This window comes from Pelodiscus sinensis, chromosome 23 (genome assembly GCF_052426305.1).
Source record: "Pelodiscus sinensis isolate ZL-2025 chromosome 23, ASM5242630v1, whole genome shotgun sequence".
In the NCBI taxonomy this organism is placed as follows: domain Eukaryota; kingdom Metazoa; phylum Chordata; order Testudines; family Trionychidae; genus Pelodiscus; species Pelodiscus sinensis.
The window spans coordinates 3,918,151-3,939,643 of NC_143074.1; the positions used below are offsets into that span (position 1 = coordinate 3,918,151).

The 21,493-nt window shown below is 43.3% G+C and overlaps 1 protein-coding gene across 8 annotated transcripts in view; it reads left to right on the plus strand.

Moving 5' to 3' along the window:
- The window catches only part of EHMT1 (euchromatic histone lysine methyltransferase 1), a 178,925-nt gene that overhangs the window by 38,470 nt on the left and 118,962 nt on the right, over positions 1-21,493 (plus strand). The window contains exon 1 of one of the 8 annotated variants that reach the window (XM_006137165.4): positions 8,051-8,148. The exons of the other annotated variants lie outside the window; for them this stretch is intronic. The gene's annotated coding sequence lies outside the window, so the exon portion shown is untranslated. Of the gene's footprint in view, positions 1-8,050; positions 8,149-21,493 lie in introns of those variants that run through there. 8 annotated transcript variants of the gene reach the window in all.

Here is a 21,493-nt window from a genome sequence, read left to right on the forward strand (position 1 = left end):
CCTCCTGCACTTAATTTAAGTACAGATTCCAATCTTCTCTTAAACTGATGGAAATCCAGTCAAACTGCAGTGACTTCAGGTGGAGTTACTCCAGATTTACACCAGAGCAAAGGAGATAAGTTTGTCCCTTAATTTCTACATTGTTCTTTACTTTCTAAAGAGCAGCTAAAATTGGTAATAATAGTGTCTGAAATGACAATAATCTCTTTAGGGATGTCAAATTTCAATTAATCAGCTAATCAAGTAGTTGATGGAATTTCCACGACTACTCGATTAGTCAATAAGGGAGGCGCTGCGGAGATGGTTCTGAGAGGAACTAGCTTTTAATCTGGCTCCCCCCAGCACTGGCTTCTGCTCCCCCCACCCCCTCTTGGTGCCTCTGGTACAGAGGCAGTAAGGGGGGAAGCGATTAATCTGGTAGGGATTTATGCTTATCAGGTAGTCGACTAATCACCTCCCTAAATCTCTTAAATGTTCCTCAAGCTGATTACATATGGGGAGTGGCATGGATGAGCTCACCCAAGTTATTTACCTCCAGACATTCTGTAGTTGCCTCCCAGATGTTGTCCAAGAACACCTTGAATAGGAAGGAAAAATAAGAAAGTCCCCTGGTTTTCGAAATTGTCAGTTGTGCTCTTGGCTAAGCTGATTATTTTATTTATTCAAATAATCCTCTCTCCCAGAATAAAAGAGAATTAATTGTCTGCCTATTTCTGGAGTGATTTACCCTTCAGACAGAGTTGCTAGGCAAAGTGTTTAAAACCTGGGCTGAAAAGATGGCTGAGTGTTTAAAATCACTGAGCTGCTATGAGAGAGGGTTTGGCTTTGAATAGGCTAATATTCAAGTTTCCACAGAGTGTACCATTTGCACAGTGTTCTGTAGGATTATAAAGTCCTTTCTCTACATATTAAAAATGGGGTCAAACTTGTTGTGATAGATAGTGTGACTTATCTAGGATTTTGGTGGCAATATGGATTGGCTGGAATTGAAGCCCTAAAATTATACAGTGTTAAACACAAATGATATATATTTTTTGAAATGTGGAGCATTGTCATTGTTTCTCACTGTGTTTTCTTGTCTGCCTGCTAATTGGGTTTCAAGTGCATTAAACTTCGTGAAAGCAGTTAAAGATCTATTTCAGTGAGCTGTGATAGGACATGAGACTTTTACTGTGTATCAGACCTGCCTCTTCAGACAGTTAAATATAACACGATTTCTTGTCTGCACAGGGAACATTACCTGGTTACTACAGCACAAAGCTGTATAGCTTCTTGGCAAAGATCAAAGCAATGTCATAATATTTAGTGAGGAGAGTAGCTACTGCAGAGAGATATAGGTCAGTGTCTGTATGTGGTGAAGATGAGAACTCAATCATATTGTCTTTGATCCAGCTGCTAAATTTTGATCTCCGTGTATAAGAATGCTTTTACCCTGACATTGGCACCAGTGTACCTCCAGTGACATTAACTCCAGGTTCAAACAGGTGCAACTGTGAGGAGATTCAGCGCTTCCCTTTTGCCACTTACATACCCCAGCCCAAACTGCTGCATCTAGATTTCTTCCTGCCTCTGCCACCAGATTAAATTCAACACAGAACAGAATGATGCATGGGCTGAACCCACAGCTTGGCTACTAAATAGCAAACTAGGCTTCTTGTGGCAGATATGATCAGCCACCAGCCACCCATGAATGCTAAGTGCTCCGGCCTGCGATGTCCGCTGTACTTGCCAGGAATACTTTCGTTTGTATTCCAGTCAGAACGTGAACCCACATACACGGGTGGTGGTTCCTGCACACTTAGAATTGTGCTGAGCTGTCGGAAATACCAAAAAGCTTAATACTGCGAATACTATCAGGGCCCCAGGCATGACGGTATTAGGGCAGGAGAAAAGAATAAAGAGGGGTTGTTTGTCCAAACTCATTCACTTTCCTCACCAGCATTACACATACAGGGCTGAGTTGAGACGTGGTATAAGTGGAAATGCTCACTTGCACCAGGGGCTGAAACCTCCCTCCTCAGCTCGCTCCATGATTGTGAAGCAGCAAGGACAGTGTTAGCAACTCCAGCACAGAAGAGTACCAAGCAGCCACCTTGCAGTAAATCCCTCTTATCTGTCCTGTGTGTTTCCACCTCCTGTTTTTGTGAGGCTGTCCCAAAAAAAACTGGAAGCAAGAAATCCATCATAATAAGGAGCAGAGTAGGAGTTAGTTAATTTCCATGATTTTCATGTAGCACTTAGTCCAGCTCATAGTAACTGTTTCACTAGGCTGCTACAATAATGCCATAAAGGATCAAGTGCCCAGGAACAGAGCCATCAGCCCAACCCACAGGTGAGAACCTCTTCTATTTCCATGCACAGTTTAGCCCTCCCACCACGTATGGGAGAACAAATCCCTACCCCCTTCATTGAGCATAGGCCTTTTATTTTTATTTATTTTATATTTAATTAAACACCATAAAACTTTAGCGAGGTTCCTATTAGTGTTCCACTTGCCAAAGAGTGATTTAGAATTGGCCTAGATAGCCCAACAGAACTCTCCTTCCCATTCTGAAGTTCTCAAGGGATTGCTGCGGCATAAAGCCGTCCAATTCTGTCTGGGGTTTTTTGGCTGCTTATGATGATGATTTGCTGAGCACTGTTGATGTGCTTGGCAATGAATGGGCATTGAGGAAAACGTTGAAACTGTGAGTTCCTCAGGGCTGGGACACAGTCTGCTCCCCTGGAATTCAATAGGAAAGTTCCCACTGACCTCACTGTTTCAGGATCAGTCCCTTAGTTAAACATGGGGCCAGTTTCCCTGCTCAGATAAACCAGCTGAGTTTCCCTGAAGTAAATGGAGCCATTCTGATGGTTATCAGCTGAGGATCTCACCACAGACAGTGTATTTTAGGTGCTCCTGATCCACAGGTTGGAGGCCGAGTCCATAAGCCAGGCATGGTTTTGCTTCAAAAAGATGATCTGGACTTGGTAGGATATTGCCAAGAACACTTTTGTGTAACCCTAGCGGCCCAGATGGAGTCCACTCTGCAGGGCAGCTTTGGTCGAGAAAAGACATGCTCAGCAGGGAAAGGCACTTCTACCTCAGGGACCTGTTGGACACCCATGGACTCACCCCCTCCATTGCCCCACCCTGGAATGGTACAGTGCGTGGAAAGGGAAGGATGGAGAAAAAACAAACAAGCTTGGGAGAGCAGTAAAAGGGGTAACATCCGACACAAGGACCCGTGGAGCCAGGGGTGTCACAGTGGGAAAGGCTGGATGCTAAGCATTGTGCCTAGACTGGGAGGTTAGAATTCCAGGCCAGCAGTGAGTCTTGGGTGCTCCTGGTCATTTTCAACGCCAATAAACTTTCCCCAACAGACCCCTCTGGTGCCACTTTCTGCTGCTCTCTGGAGACGCACCCAGAACAAGCACCTCCCTCCTTATTTCCAACGCAAAGTCACAAGCCCCACTGCTCCTGCCCTGCACAGTTCTGGGCACTGGTGATACTGGGTCCAGCTCCAGTTTGTCCTTCCCGGGTGATTCCTTCCTGGCATGGTGCTCCCTATGGCTCCCATCCTGGATAGCTGCTCTGTCCCTCCTGGGTTCCAGGCTGGTTCTCAGCTGGTTTGTTACGTGAGGTTCTGTTCAATGTAGGCACTCTTGCCTGGAGCCATAGACCCCACAAGCCCTGTCCTCTCCCTCTCTCAGCACTACTCCTCCTGGAACAAGCAGGACTTCCCGTCCTTCGGGAGGAGGTTTTAAAGATGCCTTGTTCTCTAAACCCCAGTTGGTGACAGTTGGAAGGCTTGTGTGTTCCGGGGGAGATCATGTCCTGGTGAAATGTTGACATTTATGAGATTCACAGCAGTGACCCTGAAAGAGCAGAAACTTGTTTTAACTAAAATGGATTGGTACATTTTGACATCTGCAAAACGAAGAGTAGAGAAGGTGGGTGGAAGAGGCCAACGTTTGCTAGGCACTGCAGACCTTCTCAGGACTCAAGCTTGTGTCCCTTTCAGACTTCACTAGTCTTTTCAAAGGTTCAGTGTTTTACGGGTACCTCTCTCTTTCTGCCAAGTTTTTGGTAGTGCTTCACTGCTGCACCTGCTGTAGCTAACTGCATCCCATTACTGGTCCGATGGAGAAACACCACTCCAGCGTGACACTCCTGTCTCGTGTTGCCTTAAAGTGGCTGCCACTCTCCTACTCTGTTTCCCATGCAGTGGAACCAGCACTCTCTGAGTTGGACTCTGACCTTTGTTCCACCAGTGTAAATCTGGAGTAATCCACTCAAGTCAAGGGCCTGTTGAGCTGATGCACCGCATCTTGTGTAAGCATATGTAAAATGGTACCAGACTAGGATGCAGTGTGTTACACACACAAAGAGAATTGGGCCTTGTGTGCTTAAATTGTAGATTTATGGTTGTTTAACAGAGCTCAGACTCTGTACCCTGCACCCCAGTTTAACTCCTCAGCTATATTTTAAGACGTAGAGATCACTGAAGGATTTGGACTGTTAGTTTCAGCTTTGTTGCAACTGATGCAGCAAGATATTCACGGGGCATACAACAGGAATGTTCCTGCATTACACCCCTTGGTACCTTCACATCGTTCTAAAGGAGAAACGGTGGACCATGAACCAAAGCTTGTATACCTGGGTGTTACACAGGGCTGTACTTTGACTTGCAAGGAACACCTTACCAAAACCTTGCGGAAAATTGACAAGAAACAACCTGATCAGCAAACTAGCTGGTCCTACCCCTGGAGCCAGTGTGGAGACACTAAGACATTCTGGGCTGGCTTTCTGCTATTCAGCAACAGAATATTGCTCCATGGTATGACTCAGCGTTTTTCACACAGGACCCATAGATAGTCAGTTGAATGAAACCATTTACTGTATATAGTAACAGGCACCAAGAGACTGACCAACCTAGTTTGGCTGCCAATTCTGTCCCATATCATCTCTCCGGACATCAGGCAGCAAGTCACCTTGCAGAATTTGTTTCCCAGAGTGCCACATCTATCCTGGTTTAAAAATGTGTTTGTTTTACTGAGCTGCTGGCTCAGGTCCAGGCATCCTTGGAGAGTTCCCCTCAAGAACCTCCGGCTCACTTCCAGGTGGTGAACTGAGTAGCAAAACCAACCTTCAGACATAGCCCGGGCCTGCCTCCTGACAGATCCAGCAGTGCCTCTGCCTGGTTTGGACCTTTCACTCCATCTTTGGGTAGAGATCAGTTGCCTCAGAGGTGGAATAATTGTGCCTCTCCTTTTTGCTATCGTGTCCTATTAAAAGATACAGGCCACATACGTGCAGGTTACACCAGTCAACTGCTGGACTTGTACAATGCTCTTCCCTTGGCTGTTGACAGGTTAAGATGTTTAAAATTAACATGCTTGACTTGACAATCTATGTAGATGTCTTACCGCCGCATGTTCGCTTTCTCCTTTGTCTGTTCCCGAACTCATCCTGGAATCTATGACGTGTTATCCTCAAACCCGAATACTGCAGGATCTGTAACACAGCTGCCCATTCTTCGTCCCGAGTGAGGCTAGGATGGGCTCCTCAGTGGGCAGCATTGCTTATTTTTCTGGGGTGAGGCGTGCATACCTGTCAAAGAAATAAACTTGCTTCTGAGGCATATTTCTTTCATCAGCATAGGAAGGATCAAAAAACATAGTGGGGCTGGCATACAAGGAAGGGGTCATGATATAAATGACCAAGCTGTGTAGGGATTGATAGGCATACAGCTCTACAAAGCCAATGGGGTTCTACACTATCATTTATCCTATAGTCATTATTTCTAGCTCCCCTGCCATCCAAATTTTGAGGGACCCAAATTTCGAGGTGTACATTACTGCTGGGTATCCAAGGATACCTCCTCTTGGTCACAGGCTCGGACTGACCATAGCAGGGGGTTAGAGTCTGACACCTCCTGTGTGAGGGGACTATGCTCTGCTCATGCGGAGAGGATGGATTTGAGGATCCAGTAGATCTCTTCCATCCCTAACTACTCAGGTACTTGAAGTGGATCACCAAACTGCATTCTGCTCTTTCTCCTCCCAGGCCCCGAAGGTGTGAAAATGAGCAGGCATCTCGGTAGACAGAGAATCTTGCCAGGGCTGTGCATGTAGCTTCTTTTCTAAGGCTGTGGCTACATTGCACACCTTGCAATGGCGTGGCTGTGCCGTTGCAGCCATGCATGGTAAGGTGCACTGCATGGCTGCTCTTTATCACCAGTAGAGAGTTCTAGCAACCAAATAAAACCACTGCTAACGAGGGTGGTAACTTCAATGCCAGGAGCGTGGCCCCTGCTGACGAAGCACTGTCTACACTGGTGCTTTGCTCACTACAGCTTTTGTTGTTCGAGGTGTGTTTTTTCACACCCCAGAGTCACAAAAGTTTTGGTGACGAAAGTGCCGTTTTAGACATAGCCTTAGTGAGCAAGAAGAGATTCCTTGTTAAGAAACAGTCATGTCATTTTTGCGTATTTGTAAGAGAGGCCCATTTCGACTCTCTTTCAGGCTTAGCCATCTAGCCCGTGTATTTTTCCAGTGGGTACCTTCTTAATGCGCCCTTAGCATCTCTGGGTTATAAGAATAGATCCAAAGGTATAACCACACCCTATGCATGAATTTTAGGCGAAACAGAAAACCACTGTGATAGTACACTCAAAGAGTTTTTTCTCCCTCGAGTGTGGTGAAATGTATCTCCATGATTTTCGTAATCTGTTTTTTCCCGGATTGTGGGTTTCTTTGTCTCCATGACAGCTGCACCTTCGACTTTACAGTTCTGCATAGTTCTGACCAGTTGTTTGCAGGGTGTGGTGGGATTGTTAAACAAACTACTTTGTTTTCCAGTAATATTTCAACTGCTGTTTGCCTCTCAGTACTTTTACTTTGGGTTTGAGAACATGCTGCAGTCCCAGTTCTGCAGTCTGATCTGGACAGGGGGACCTGCAAAGGCACGGTTGGTTCTTCGGTCTACTCACATGGTTCAAATTGTAGGATTGTGGCCACAATCATTCTTAACACAGAGCTGTCTCATCAAGATTCAACTGGTTTAGTTTTTTTGCTGTTCTGAAAACCCAAGACTGAGAGTTGGAATATATTTTTTTTTGAAAAACCCAGACTGAATGAACGAACTTTCTTTTCCTCTTTCCGAGTTGCCACTGCACATTAGAGCAGGTGGAAGTGTTCAGATGGCTAAGATCATGGCTTTGTGACCTTTTTCAGGCTACCGAGGCTCAGAGAAAATGGGAAATGGATGCCCTGGACAGGAAAAAAACCAAACACTTTAACATGTTTCAGTCTCTTCCCCCCAATGCTCTTTTTAAAGAATTACTAATGCATGTTGGCATAGAAACTACGGAATCTGATTGAAGCATGCAAATGTAAAAGAATCCTTTTCTGTGTGAACAACATGGATTGAGTCTCAGAAAAAGCTGGCTAAAGTCTTTTACAAGCCAAAGAAAATTGTCCAGATGTTTCTGGAGTTATAATAGCACAACATATTTAGGGGGGTTAATTTACACTTAAAAATAAAAAAGGATCTAATGTAGGGAATGCAGATATGTTCCCATTGGGTGTGTCCTTCCCCCCATCCCTTTTTTTGAATGTATGGCCTACAAATATTGCTAAAATCTGCTTGACTTTGAATAGTGCCAAATCCTCATTAAAACATGTGGCTATTCCTGTGGTTTAATTTGTTGGAAATATAGCTGAGATCCAGTTATGTTAAATTAAGCAATAATATTGGCTTGGATGTTCTTTGAAATATTCAATGCGGCAGTCGGAACACCAAGCAAAATGTTTGCACATTTTAATCACTTAATGATTAATCTCTTAGTTTAGTCCGAGACATGATCTGGAGCGCTTAAAACTGTCCCAGCTTTTCATTTGGAAGGGAAATATTTGCTTCCTTTCCCCCTGCAACACCCAAAGAGTAACACAGTATCTCCTGCACCTTGCTTCCACTCACTTCCTCTTCTGCTGGCTAGCACAACTGCAGGGCCATGAGCTGCATGAAGCTGTGGAGCATTGTAAGAAAGCTCTCACTGAGCATGCTCCTCAGCACCTACCGTGGGGTTGGAACTCATGGACAGACCAGTGTAGGCCTCTGAAATCCTTGATGAAAATCTTAAAAGCCAGCACAGCCAAATAGAGGTATGGATCATGTCAAGCTTTATTTAAGAGGTTTTTGCTGCTGATTCTTCAGTCCTTTGGGGTTTCCTAAAGACTGTCTTAGAGGAAATGCTTCTCTAAACTTACATGGCTTAGCAGCACATATCAGTAGTTTGTGTCTCTGATATTTTATCTGTTCTGCTGAAGGCCAGGCTAGTTCTTATGGCATGGAACCTTTGCACTTTTCATTTGTGCCGTGTAAGGTGGTATTTCTAGGGTGCTGTTTTTTGCTTGCATGCTGCTGCTGTTGGATATATTACCTTTTCATGTGTTATTTTTGAACCAGGTAAGGCCACAAATTGCAAAGTCAGTTGATTTTATTTTTTAAATTCCCTCCAAGACTTTCTCTTTTTAATGCAGCACAATTAAGCAACACTTCATCGTGTGGAGTGTCGAAGTAGGGGTAGGCAAAGAGAACCATGAAATGCAGCTTATAAACAGCGCTGCCTTGGGATACATTCATAATGTATGACATGGAGAAAAGAGTAGGGCTGGGTGGATTTGTTGCATAGCATTTTGGGGACTGTTTACTTTGGATGTTACATTTTCCAGAATTCAGTGATAGTTTTATTTATTATTTCCTTTTTTAACTAGAGAAATGAGGGTGATCATGGTAAAAGAGGCCCATTTAAAAAACAACACGTTGTGTCCTTATTTTGGATTTTTGCCTTGATTTTCAGATTCCATTGTATTAAAAAATGGGCATCTGGATGAAAAGTCTGTACAGTTTCTTATATACAGTAGCATCATTCTAGAATTATGTCACTAAACAGCTTTGTGTTGCCACTGCCTCATCTGAGAGTTTATAGCGTGTGCACCCCTTCAATTGATAATGTGATCGCTGTGATGTAAAAGGGGCATGATTTAAGGTCAATAAACCCATAATTTGATCTGGATTTTTCTCTGTTTTAAAACGCCATGCAGTTCTTACTATTTGAGGGTTTGGCATAAAATAAATAAAGCATCAGTGCAATTTCCATTTTTTTTAAATTTAGAAATTGGCATCAGTAGCCTAGTTCTCATGAGCAACCCTACAATGATAAACCAGGTTGTTAAGTCAGAAGGCTGAAAAGTCAATCAGTGTGTCTTTTTGATACATATAAGGCATCTGGTGGTGGCATCACTCTTTCAGTAAAACCTGCAGTAACAAACCAGCAGGCAATGGAGGAAGCAAGCCAGTTTCTGGAGGGAGCTAGGTGTCAAAGGATTCTTCCTGATGGCTGTGAAATGTACCAGAGCTTTGCAGCACTGATCCTTTCCTATGAGACATAGGTTCTGAAGGGGTACTGGCTGCAGTTCATCTCTCCCATCTTCCCCCTTTCTTTTACATACCACACAAACCACAATTAATTGGGCTTTGTGCCGGGAAAGCCGCTGGGGATGGGGGAGGGACAAAATCCACCCTAGAGACAAGCATAACTGCTTTTCCATTCTGTGGACTGGTAAGTGGTCACAGTCTATCCATGCCCCCATGTGGGAGTTCTGGTTACTGTATCCAAGTGCTAATCCAGGAGTCCCTCTGTGGCAGCCTAATACTGCTGAAGAACCCCCAAACTAATACTGCTGGAGAACCCCCAAACATGGACCAGGTTCCTGCAAGTTGCTGATTTACTTTGCCCGGCCCAGCAAACTACTTTAAGGGCATGAACAATCCTCCTTAAAGTGCTGCTTAACTGGCACAATTGAGCCCATGGTGTGCAGGGGAAAAGGATGCAGCAGACACATTCTGTGTGACCATGTTGCCGCCTCCCCACACAGTGACAATGTGAGGCATAGATGCTGACTTACCCACCCCGTAAGTGTTGGAGTGTTTAATTAGATGGCTTAGGCACTATCTTTTGGAATCTTTAGTCTGCAGTGGGATACTCACGTTGCCTGTGCCCTAAACCAGTGTTTCCCAATTTTATTTGGCTACGGAACCCTTTTAAACTCGAAATAATTTTGCGGAACCCCTAATAACAGTCTAATATATGGAGCTGAAAAAATAGACTGTAAATAAGTAAGGATAATAATAAACAAATGCAAAACAAGGCCATGAGATCAAGATTTAGTTTAATTGCACATATTTAAAAACAAAAATCACATAATAATAATTTTTAAATAATAAAATGTTATCGTAATGGAATTTTCTCACGGCACTCTTATTTTCTACTCGCCATGGGTGAGTAGATTGCATTATTTTCACTTTGCGGAACCCCGGGGTTCTGCGGAACTTCGTTTGGGAAACACTGCCCTAGAGTCAAACATCTGATGTCACAGGTAGGGACTGTGACCTAGCAGAGAATCCAGACAAATATAAATGAACAGGAGCCCTGTGTGTGAGAGAGTCTTGCTTTACAAAAGCTTGTTTGAGGGTCTCTTTTAATTCCAATATTTATTTCCTCCTCCAACTTTTAGGGAAACTTCCCAGCATAGTTATAGCAAGAGAATTATTCTGCTACAAACCAACAAAACAAAAAAAACCAACCAACCAACCAAAAAACCAACTCAAACCCAAAAAGCAACCCCCTTCCAAAAAAACCCGAATAGTAGCACCCGAACCCTGCTCTTCCGAGTTGCAACCTACTCGCCACGGGCAAGTAGATTGCATTATTTGTCGAGCCCTGATAATATACATATATTTGTTAGTTTCTAAGGTGCTACAGGACTATTTTTTTTAAAGTTACAGACTAACATGGCTTCCCCTCTGAGTCTTACTCTGCTACAGTTATACTGGGATAAATCCTGGCCTTGTAAGCAGAGTAATTATACTATAATTCCAGGGAGTGTATTCTCATGGGGACATATACCGATATAAAGAGAGCAATAATTATTCTGGTGTAACTAGCCCTTACTAATGGCTTTCCATTGCTCTAAAGGAAAAAGTTTGGAAGGGCTTTAAAAAAAGCCAGGAGCCCTTCCCCCTTTCTTGCCCATACACACGCATTTTGCTGTTTGGACACTTGACAAGGAGGAAGAGCTATGTGTATCCTTAGGCTAAATTAGAGAAGGGAATGTTCTTTGAAATCCTGTACATACAATGGGAGTGGGACAGAGATCCTAGTATGCTAGGCTTCCCCCTCACTGACTGGTTCAGAGCAGGGTATATGAGTGTTTGGTGGTGCAAATTTTACAGATTTGGAGACCAGGACAGGGGATTTGGGCGGGTTTTCAAGCAGGCTCACCTGATTTTGAAAGACCATGGCTGGCCAAACATCTTCATCCCCCGCATTTTGTGGACAAGCAGGATCTTTACTCCAGCTCTACTTGAAGGGGTCTGTAGGAAGAGAATTAGAAATAGAGTGGGGAAGGGGGAGGAGAGAGAGAAAGAATGGAATTGGGAGAAAAGAGGAAAAAAAAGGAAAAAGGAAAACACTGAAGGTAAAAATAGGGGAAAACAGGTCAGATCAGAAAAAAAACTTGACATAGAGCAATGAGGAAGAAGAGAAAGGCACTGAAGCATGTAAGGGCAAGAACAATAATAGATAAACTAGTCCTAGAGGAAGCACAGATGTTTTAAAAAAAAGAGTGAAGAAAAGACACCTAGAGGTACAGACAGACAGGTGGCGAATGGATGAAAAGGGCAAAGAAGGTGGGAAGGGAAGAAGCAAGATCTAATGGCTTATCCCCGTATTATGTAACGAAATGTTTGCTTTATCCATCATGTGAACCTGTAATTAAATGGTGATTTGGCTGTTGAAAAAATAAGTCTGAAAATTGTCCTGCCCTTGGACTAGGAGGAATGACCCTGCCCTTCCCCCAACCTGACCCTCCATGGAGGCAGTATCCCCTCATTTAAGACACTACAGCTGGCTGAGGAAAGTCTTGATGCTTAGAAGCCCCAATAAAGTATGTGAATGGCCATGTGAAAAGAGATGTTTATATTCTGTGCTAGTGAATACATAGTCTGTGTAACTCATGCTTCCTAGGCATGGCAGTAGCATGTCTAACTTGTTCTCTAACACTGTCAAATAAGTATCACAATCTTAGGCTGTGTCTTGACTGCCAAAAGTGGTGTGTTTTTTACATCAAAATAGTTGTAGTGAAATTCCTATCTTGATGTGAGATTCTAGCGGAGACAAGATATAAGTCGGTTTAACTTAGTGGGCTTAAATTGAAGCAAGGGAGGGTTAGGTTGGACATTCAGAAAAACTTCCTACTTGTCAGGTTGGTTAAACAGTGGAATAAATTGCCTAGGGGCATTATGGAATCTCTCTCACTGGAGATATTTAAGTGCAGGTTAGGGAGATCCGTCTGGGATGGTGCTAGGTCCTGCTGTGAGGGCAGGGGACTGGACTTGATGACCTCTCAAGGTCCCTTCCAGTTCTTGTGTTCTATGATGTAGCCTAGTGCAGGTCAACCTTATATATCCAACATGGAATTTACCTCAACTAGCAACATCAGTGTAAAAATGACAGTGCCGTATCTCTAGTAGGATTTTGTATTGAGCGTTCTCAATGTCAAACATGCCTCTCTTTTTGCAGTGAAGACATAGGCACAATTAAAAACCTTTTCCTGTCTCTGGTAGCGCCCCTGGTTTCAATGAATGTAACATTTACAGAGGATTTGGGGAACCATGCAGCGGGAGAGTTGGATTCGGAAATGAAGTGTGCTCTCAATAGGCACTACAAGGAAAGTTGCAATGTAACAGCACAGTGAAAATGGTTGTCTGGGTGTGATACCTAATGGAACAGTCATCTTAGCCAAAACTTTGGCTGTTGCCCTTCTCGGTGCATTCAGTAAATCAGTCTGGTTTAATATTTTGCATGGAAAGATGAGTATCAGTGTGTGGGCTGATACAGAAATGTGGGATTGGAAGGGAACCTCAAGAGGCCATCAAGTCCAGCCCCTTGTGCTGAGGCAGGACCAAGTAACCCTAGACCATCCCAGAGAGCTCTTTATGTAAACCAGCGTTTCTCAGCCTTTTTTTTTTAAATAAAGTACCCCCTTAAAAAAAATAAAATTAGAAGTACCCCTAGTACCTACAGTTTTCAGACACACACAATTTTTGTTGCAACACATTTGTTTAAACAACTTAATCGAAGCTGGGCAGGCAATGACATTTTTGGGTATAAAAAGTACAAAAATAAAAGTGCTATAAAACTTAGAACAAAAATTTAGTTTTCTCCACATTTCATTTGTGTTAAAGTGCCCCCCCAGACTTCTCTCGAGTACCCCTAAGCATACTCGTACCACTGGTTGAGAAATACTGGTGTAAACTGCTCTTAAAAATCTCAGATCACCAGGAATTCAGCAGCTTTAAATCCATCATGATCCCGATGAATCCCTTTTTGGGTGTGGTTTTTTTATAAACCAAGTGGCAGCAGCTATTTTCCCTTCCTTTTCCTCAAATAGAGTTACAGACACCTAGGCTTAAATGTAATGGTGTGAACAGTGCAAGGGACTCCCCCCCCCCCCCAAAAAAGCTGTAACAAAAATGAAAATGTGCTGGAAATGGTGTGAAAAACCCACTGGACTTTCTCAGTTGTTTAGCATGTGCATGAGTGTCCACTTTCCAGAATTTAGGTCTGAACAGAATGTCTGATTTAGTAGCATCCCTTACTGCAGAGAGAGAGTTCTGCTTTATGAAGATGTGGCGGTAGCGTTTCGCTATAGACTGGGGCGTTAGAATTCTCCTGAAGCAGGGATAAATAAAGGTCTTTATGACTGTGAGCCATGTTTCTTTTGTTTCCCGCTCGTGTGTTGGTATGGCTGAAGGCTGCTTGTTGAATTCATGACATCCATTTCAGTCTCCTCTGGAATAGGGCTTACTTAGATTAGATATGTAACATGCAGCTCTGAACCAGAATTCCAGCAAAGCTTTATTCACTCCAGAATGGATGAAGAGCATTGAATGTTTTCTGAAATGACAGGCATCTTAAATTGCCTTAAAACTCATCTTTCAGAATCCTTTGAAAGGAGGATTTAAAAAAGTCTGCAGCTCCAGGCATATCAGTTTACTGACCTGTAAATATTCACCCTTGTAGGTTTCACACCAACATCTGAGGCCTGTCAGGAAGGGGGAATATCAAAAATCGTAGCACAGTAATGGCAATGCCCAAGGGATGTTCCCATTATAACCATTTGAGTTGAGACCGTTGTTATTTTGGCGGGCCTGAGTAGGCCTCTTCCCTACCCTCCATTAAAGAGAGAGAAAGAGAAAATGCTACTCAGCAGCCCCTCCCATAGCTACAAGATGATTCCTGACAAGCATTCAAGATTTAAGGTTCATTTGCATTTTGATCATGCATTTGCTGATGACTTAAACCCCAATCCTGCAAGAGAGATGCATGTGGGGTGTCCGCCCACCCCCATGTCTGAGCAGCCCAGTTGACTTTGATTAAGGTTCCAGGTAGAGTCTGGTGCCTGCTGTCGTGATTTCCTTTGGCAGGACCAGGGCCTTTTTAAGGTCTGTAGTTTGGGCTTTTTACTCGTGAAGTGGAATGGTGCAAACCATACGCTGGAAAGAATGAAAAAGATGATTTTACTTCCTGCATTGGTGTTTCACTGTGGAATACATTTCGCCAACCCGATCCTGAGGGGTATCGTTGCAAGCTGTCCCATAGATTTCGGTGGGACTGTTGTTGAGGAAGGTGCTATGGAATGTGAGCGAGGTTGGCAGGATCGATCCTCATTTACGTGTGTAGTTGAGGCTGTGAGGTGCTTTGCTAGGCCCAATTCTGCTCAGAAGAGGTTTCTGATTTGCGTGTGTTTTATTGCTGACTGTATGAATAGGATGGCTGGTCCTGAGAATCTTTCTGATTGGCTCAATCCTACCTTCAGAGGAGGAAGTGAGGACATGATTTAACCCCCTAAGTACAATAGGAGCGACTAGATCAAAAGCCTACGGGTATAAATTGAGCAAAGCCATTCAGTCAGCTGAGTCTGAAATATCCTCACTAAGGCTATCCTGCTTCTCTGGACAAGATTAACTGAGAGAGTGTCAGAAATGATCCAGCTACTAATAAGCCTTATGTAAAACTGAAAAGCAATTTGGGGACCAAGTGGGAAAAGTTACCCAGCTGCTGGAGGAAAGCGAGCTGGCTTGAGTTGGTTTCATCGAGCCCCCTCAGTGATCAGGTCATTGATGACACCCTTTATCAGGTTCCCTTTCTAAAAAGATCTTGAGCCCGATTCTCCATTGCCCATGCACACTATGCAGTTACACTTACGCAAAAGGAGGTGGGTGTGTAAAATGCTACCAAGTTTGAATAGTAGTGCTTTATTTCCACTCTGCATTGGTGTAATCAGGCCCCTGGTTCCAAGGATCCTCGATGCATGATTGTATGCCAAGGCCAGAACCCAGTACAGCGTTGTAAAGTTGGTGCAAAACATTGAATTGTCCAGCCCTGGGCTTTACATTTTTCTTGCCCAATGAGAGTTGGGGAAAGAGTAGTTTTTGATTCTAAACCAAGTTCAGCACAGTATCGCTCCTATGACTTTGCTGGATTTGCACCAAGGACAGATATGAATTACTGGGGCTGGAGAGAAAGTAAAGAACAGCAGAGAGGCTGGATTACTGAACTGAAAACATGCCAAAAAGCAAATGGCCACTTTGCCTAGCACAGCATTCAGCAATATTACCAACCCTTTGCATTGATGTAGCATCTTTCTGAAAGTCTCAAAGCTGCTCCAGTTGTTAACAAATAAAGCCTCACATCTTCCTAGGTGGGGGATGAGTAGTAGCATGTCACACCTAGGAAAACAGAAGCACTGAGGCTATGTCTAAACTACTCAAAAGAGGGATGTAAATTAGGAAGATTGAAAGTGCAAATGAAACGGGTATTTAAATATCCCGCTCTTTGTTTGCATAATCGTGTCACAGCGTTCTTTCAAGAAAAGGTATTTCGAAAGTGAAACCGCTGTCTAGATGTGGTTCTTTCGAAAAACCTCCCTTTTTCAAAAGATCCTGTACTCCTCAAAAATGACAGAAAATGGGGAGTACAGGATCTTTCGAAAAAGGGTTTTTTCCCCCCGAAAGAACCGCGTCTAGACTGTGGTTTCACTTTTGAAATAACCTTTTTCGAAAGAAAGTTGTGATGCGATTCTGTAAAGGAAGCGTGGGATATTTAAATCCCTACTTCATTTGCACTTTCAATCTGCCTAATTTACATCCCTCTTTCGAAAGCGGGATGTAGTTTAAACATGCCCTGAGAGTTTGGCAGGCCAGTTTTGAAAATATTGGTTTAATTTTGGGCGCCTCTAGTTTTTTTGGCTGCTCAGTCTGAGACCTCTGGGCCCTGACTTTGAGGTGCGGAACACTTCCAGCTTCCATAAGCACCAATCAGCGCGTATTTTCAGTACTTCAGAAAGTCAGGCCTAAGGTGTTCAAAGTGGGGCATCCAAAATCAATGGTTGCTTTTGAAAACAGAGTGATAGTTGACTTTGGCCAAGATCAGTCAGACAGCCTGTGGCACAACAGGAGCAAAACCTGCCTCTCTTGATTTCCAAGCTTGTGTTTTAACCACAGGCCCAGCGTTCATCTTCGGTAAGAAGAAGAAGCCTTTGTCATGGCAAATTATGAACCCTATTTAAATCGGATGGTTAAATCGGCCAGTACCTCAAATGCGGTGGCTCTTTTCTCATTTAAGGAAGTGTTCATGCATTTCCAGGAACAAAATGGCCCCAAACATTAACTATTTGTTACTTAGCTAGTTGCAAACAGCATGCGTTGTAGCAATAGCAAGGGGAGCAGAAAGGAGAGAGAATAAGCGGCAGTATTTCAACCTGTTTAACAAGCAAGTGGTCAATTTTTTTTTTTTTACACATACTTCGAGCCCCGCAAATCCACAGATATCTGCTTTATATCTGTGGGCGTCCTCATCCATGGATGTGCATGTCGATATCCACAGCTCATTTTTGCAGATATGGACGTGGATACAAATTTTATATATAGAACCCTGCAAATTGGCAGATATTTACTTTATATCCCCAGAGAGCCACATCCATGGATGTCAGTGCAGATGTCTGTGGCTCATGTTTGCGGATACAGATGCGGATACAAATATTGTGTCCACCCAGGGTTCTACATAAACTGTTGTTGCCATATTACATTGTTACCTAACAAAATGTCAAATGTTTATATGTGCAAAAAACTTGCTGTAACGAGCCCTGCTTTCAGCTGCCTGGCTGTATCCCTGCCACTCCCACAAAAAATTATTTTCACTACAAGTGGTTTTTCTTAGCTTGTTGCTTGCTTATCCATGAAAGCTTATGTCCTAATAAATCTGTTAGTCTCTAAAGAGCCACAGGATGCCTCCTTGTTTTTGAAGATACACACTAATACAACTGCTCCTCTGTAACTTCTTGCAGGGTCACCTTTGTGATGCCAGCCAGTTGATGTCCTAGTGTTATAAACTCTAAAACCGCATCCATACTTACCACGCCAGAGATTGACCTTCTGGCATTCAATTTAGCGGGCCTAAATCAAACGCTAAAGGCGCCGCTGGTCAACGCTGGTACTTCTTGATTCATGATGGGTAAGGGAAGTCGATGAGCGCATTTGCTCCCTTCGGCCTCCCACTGTGGAGACAGCGTCAAGCTCACGTTAAGATACGTTGACTCCAGCTATGTTATTTATGTTGCTGGGAGTTGCATACCATACACCAACCTTCCAAGTGTAGTATAAGCCTGGCTTAAAACAATAGGATGTAGTTGGGTTTAAATACTGGTTCAACAATTATCATAAAAGTAAGGGTAACTGATTAAAAGTTAAACTTTTTGTTTAAACACATTTTTTGTATACATTTTCCCCCACCAACTAAAAGTTATTTTGGTGAATGGGAATATATCAGCAAAAAATAATATAGCTGCTCCTTCTGTTTGGCAATATTTGTTTATTGTTTTTAAATATTAAGGCTGGAATTTTTAAAGAAGTTAGATGCCCAGATCCAATTGAATTTTTAAGTGAGACGGACACAAGGCATCTTGAATTGGGCAACAAAAGCAGTAGCCTAATTTTGGCCAATGTGACACGCCCTAGGTGACACAATGAATCAGTGTCAGTATTTGGATTAGTCTCCAGGTCTCTGAACACCCATCTTCATGTTCAGTACACAAAGCTAAGAACTTGTCCTATACTATCCTGCAATTTTGACTGGGGGAGGGGAGAGGGTATGATTAGCAGAGTGCTGAACTACAACACCCCAATTTAGATCTGGGAGCATGAATTGAAAGGTTCCTAATTCACATTAATATAATCCTATTTGAAGAGAACTTTGTTAATTTGAATTAAGAACCTTTTTAGTTTGTGTTCCTAGTAACCAGAGTGTTTTAGCTCAGCACTCTGTTATTCACACCACCTGAGTGTGAACTGTCAGTCAGTATAAACATAACCTAAGGTTGCTTTTCAAACTTTTGGCCTTCCCCTCTGTGCCTCAGTTTTTCCATCTATAAAATGGGTAAGTTTCATTATCTCCCCCCCCCCCCCCCCCACACATACCTTTTATACAGCACTTGGAATGTACATATGAAAAGTACTGAGTTTTTAATAATTATTTATAGTGATATAAGCAAATTATCTGTTCTTATAACCACTCTTAGGTGATTTAAGTGCTCCATTTGGTATTTAATTTTCATAGTTGAGATACAGTTTATTATGGCTGGGAAATTGTCAAAGACTCTAGAGCAGTGTTTCTGAAGGTGTTCTGCGAAATCACTTTCAGAAACACATTAACTGGCTGTCCCGGTTTGTTTATTTACTAGCACCGCGGCCACGGAGCCTCGCGGCTCCCAATGGCTCCGTTTCGGCCTTTGCAGCCAAAGGGAGCCACGGGAAGTGGTGTGGGCCGGCCTACGCTGCTTCCCGTGGCTCCCCTTGGCTGCAAAGGATTAAATGGAGCCATTGGGAGCCGCGAGGCTCCATGGCCGTGGCGCCAGTAAATAAACAAACCGGGACAGCTAGTTAATGTGTTTCTGAAAGTGATTTCGCGGAACACCTTCAGAAACACTGCGCTAGAGCATCTACATTGGCTTGGACAAATCCAGTACTATAAGAGGAAGCTGCAGGAGGTGGAGATCTACATTTGTGGGGGGTTGGCTGGGGACTGTGCCTTTTGTGTATATCAAATTGGACTATGTTTGGAAAATTGCATTGTACCAGTTAAATGCCATTTGCTGTCAATTGAAAAGTCAATGTACTGACCATGGATTTGCTTTTGAGATGTGGCTTCATGCTCTAAGCTTGAGGCAGTGGTTCTCAGCCAGGGATATGTATGAGGTCTTCTGGGGGTACGTCATCTCATCTTGATATTTGCCTATTTTATAACAGGCTACATAAAAAGCACTAGTGAATCAGTACAAACTAAAATTTCATACAGACGATGACTTGTTTATACTGGTCTATCTATAAGGCTCCGATTTCGTATGAATATTTTTATTGAAAGTCATGGACAGGATGTGGGCATTGAACAACAAAATCATGGAAACATACACAGAGCTGGTTGGTGTCAGGGAGCAGTAGGCGAGGCAACTATCCGGGACTCTGGAAGCTAAGTTATGGGTGGCGGGGCTTGGAGTTTGGCTTCACAAGTGAAAAACAGTTTCAGGTATCACTTGGAAATAAAAGGACAACATTTATACTCAGATTGCTTTATTTTATAATTACATGGTAAAAATGGGAAAGCCAGCCATTATTTTAGTAATAGAGTCCTGTGGACCTTCTGTATTTTGTATGTCTGATTTGGTAAGCAAGTAGTTTTTAAGTAAGGTGAAACGTGGGATATGCAAGATAAGTCTGACTCCTGAAAGGGGCACAACAGTCAGAGGTTCACAACCTTTCCTGATCTAGGGCATGTCCCTTCCCTGCTTTGGTAATTTCCCTTGACATGTGCATGTTTTTAATGCCAAATTTGACCCTTTCGGCTACTGCCCGGGTTGTACTGTGAGCTTGTTCCAGTGGGTCACAAGGTCATTCCATCAGTGAAGTTGCATTTTCAAGCAGAAGGCTTCTACCATTCTCTGCTGTAGACAAACTGAAGGCCTGATTTTTGAAATGTCCAAGGACCCTTGTTGCTCACATTTTGGACAGAGTACTATTGACAATTAGGTGCTCGATGGCATGGCGGTCTCAGCTTCTGCTCTCCATTTGCAAGAAAGAAATGCAGTTTTACATTGGTGATGTGGCCGTATTCTGGGGATCAATAATCTATGTATAACAATAAGTCATCGATTATGAAGACTTGAAGGTGATTTGCTTTGTTTTTGTAAATCAAGTAAAGGTAAATATTTCACTTTTACTATTGAAAGACACTTTAAATGGGACAGAACTTTGTGTTTTGCATCCCTTTCCCCTTCTCCCTCGCTTGTATGGTTTCCTGGACATCTCAGGCCTTGTCTATGCTAACAGCCCTGTCAATCTAACCCATGTAATTTCAGCCAAGCAAATGGCATAGCTGAAGTCCACATATTTACCACAATGTCTTCTGTGCGGTAAGATTGGTGAGGGCTGCTTTCCCATCGATGCCGTTTACTCTTTGTGTCCTGGTGGAGTACCAGAGTTGATGGGAGAGTGCTTGGAGGTTGATTTATTGTGTCTAAGCAGACTCAGTAAATCGACCACCAGTGTATCAATTGCTGACACGTGGCACAGCATAGTGAAGACAAGTCCTTATTGTGTATTTGGAAAGTGCCTAGCACGCTGCAGAGTGAATGCAGAATAACAATATGAGGTATGATAGGACCCATTCTCCTTTCACATATGCTTACACTGATGTGTCTCTAGTGGTTTCATTGCTGTTACTTGTGAGCTACACACAGGTAAAGAAGAGGAGATTTAGGCCCATGTCAACTCAAGCAGAGGCTACAAGCTGGCCTTGGGTCCCAGCTTGTTTGAAGATGAACTTTGTGCTGAATCAGTCTGCAGAAGACTATGGATAAGGATATTTGCTCTATCATTCATGTTCATGTGACGTCCTGCATCCTGATTTTCAGAAGTGCCAAGCCCCGGCTTTTCCAAATGACGTCGATGGGAGGTTCAGGTGCTCAGCATCTCTGTAGATCAGGCTTGGGATCACTCAACACTCCTACTGAATGTTTCTCCCTCGTTGCCCTCCTCCTTCTTTCTTGTCTACACAAAGAGGTTATGTGTCATCACTAGAGGATTTATAGCCTTAACTCGAGGACCTTTCGGTGCGAACAGCCCTCGAAGAGTTATGACTGCATAGGAAAGGCTGTCTTTGCACGTAAACCCTAATGCATGCCCTTGGCCTTGAGTTTTGGAGATAAAACTAACAACAAATCTGGGAAAGGTTACTGTTTTTACTGGGCATGTTGCTGCTTTTCAGTCTGTGTTGATGGCAGGTGTATTTTCAACTGTGCTAACATACCTTATGGAACCGTGTTAAGGGTT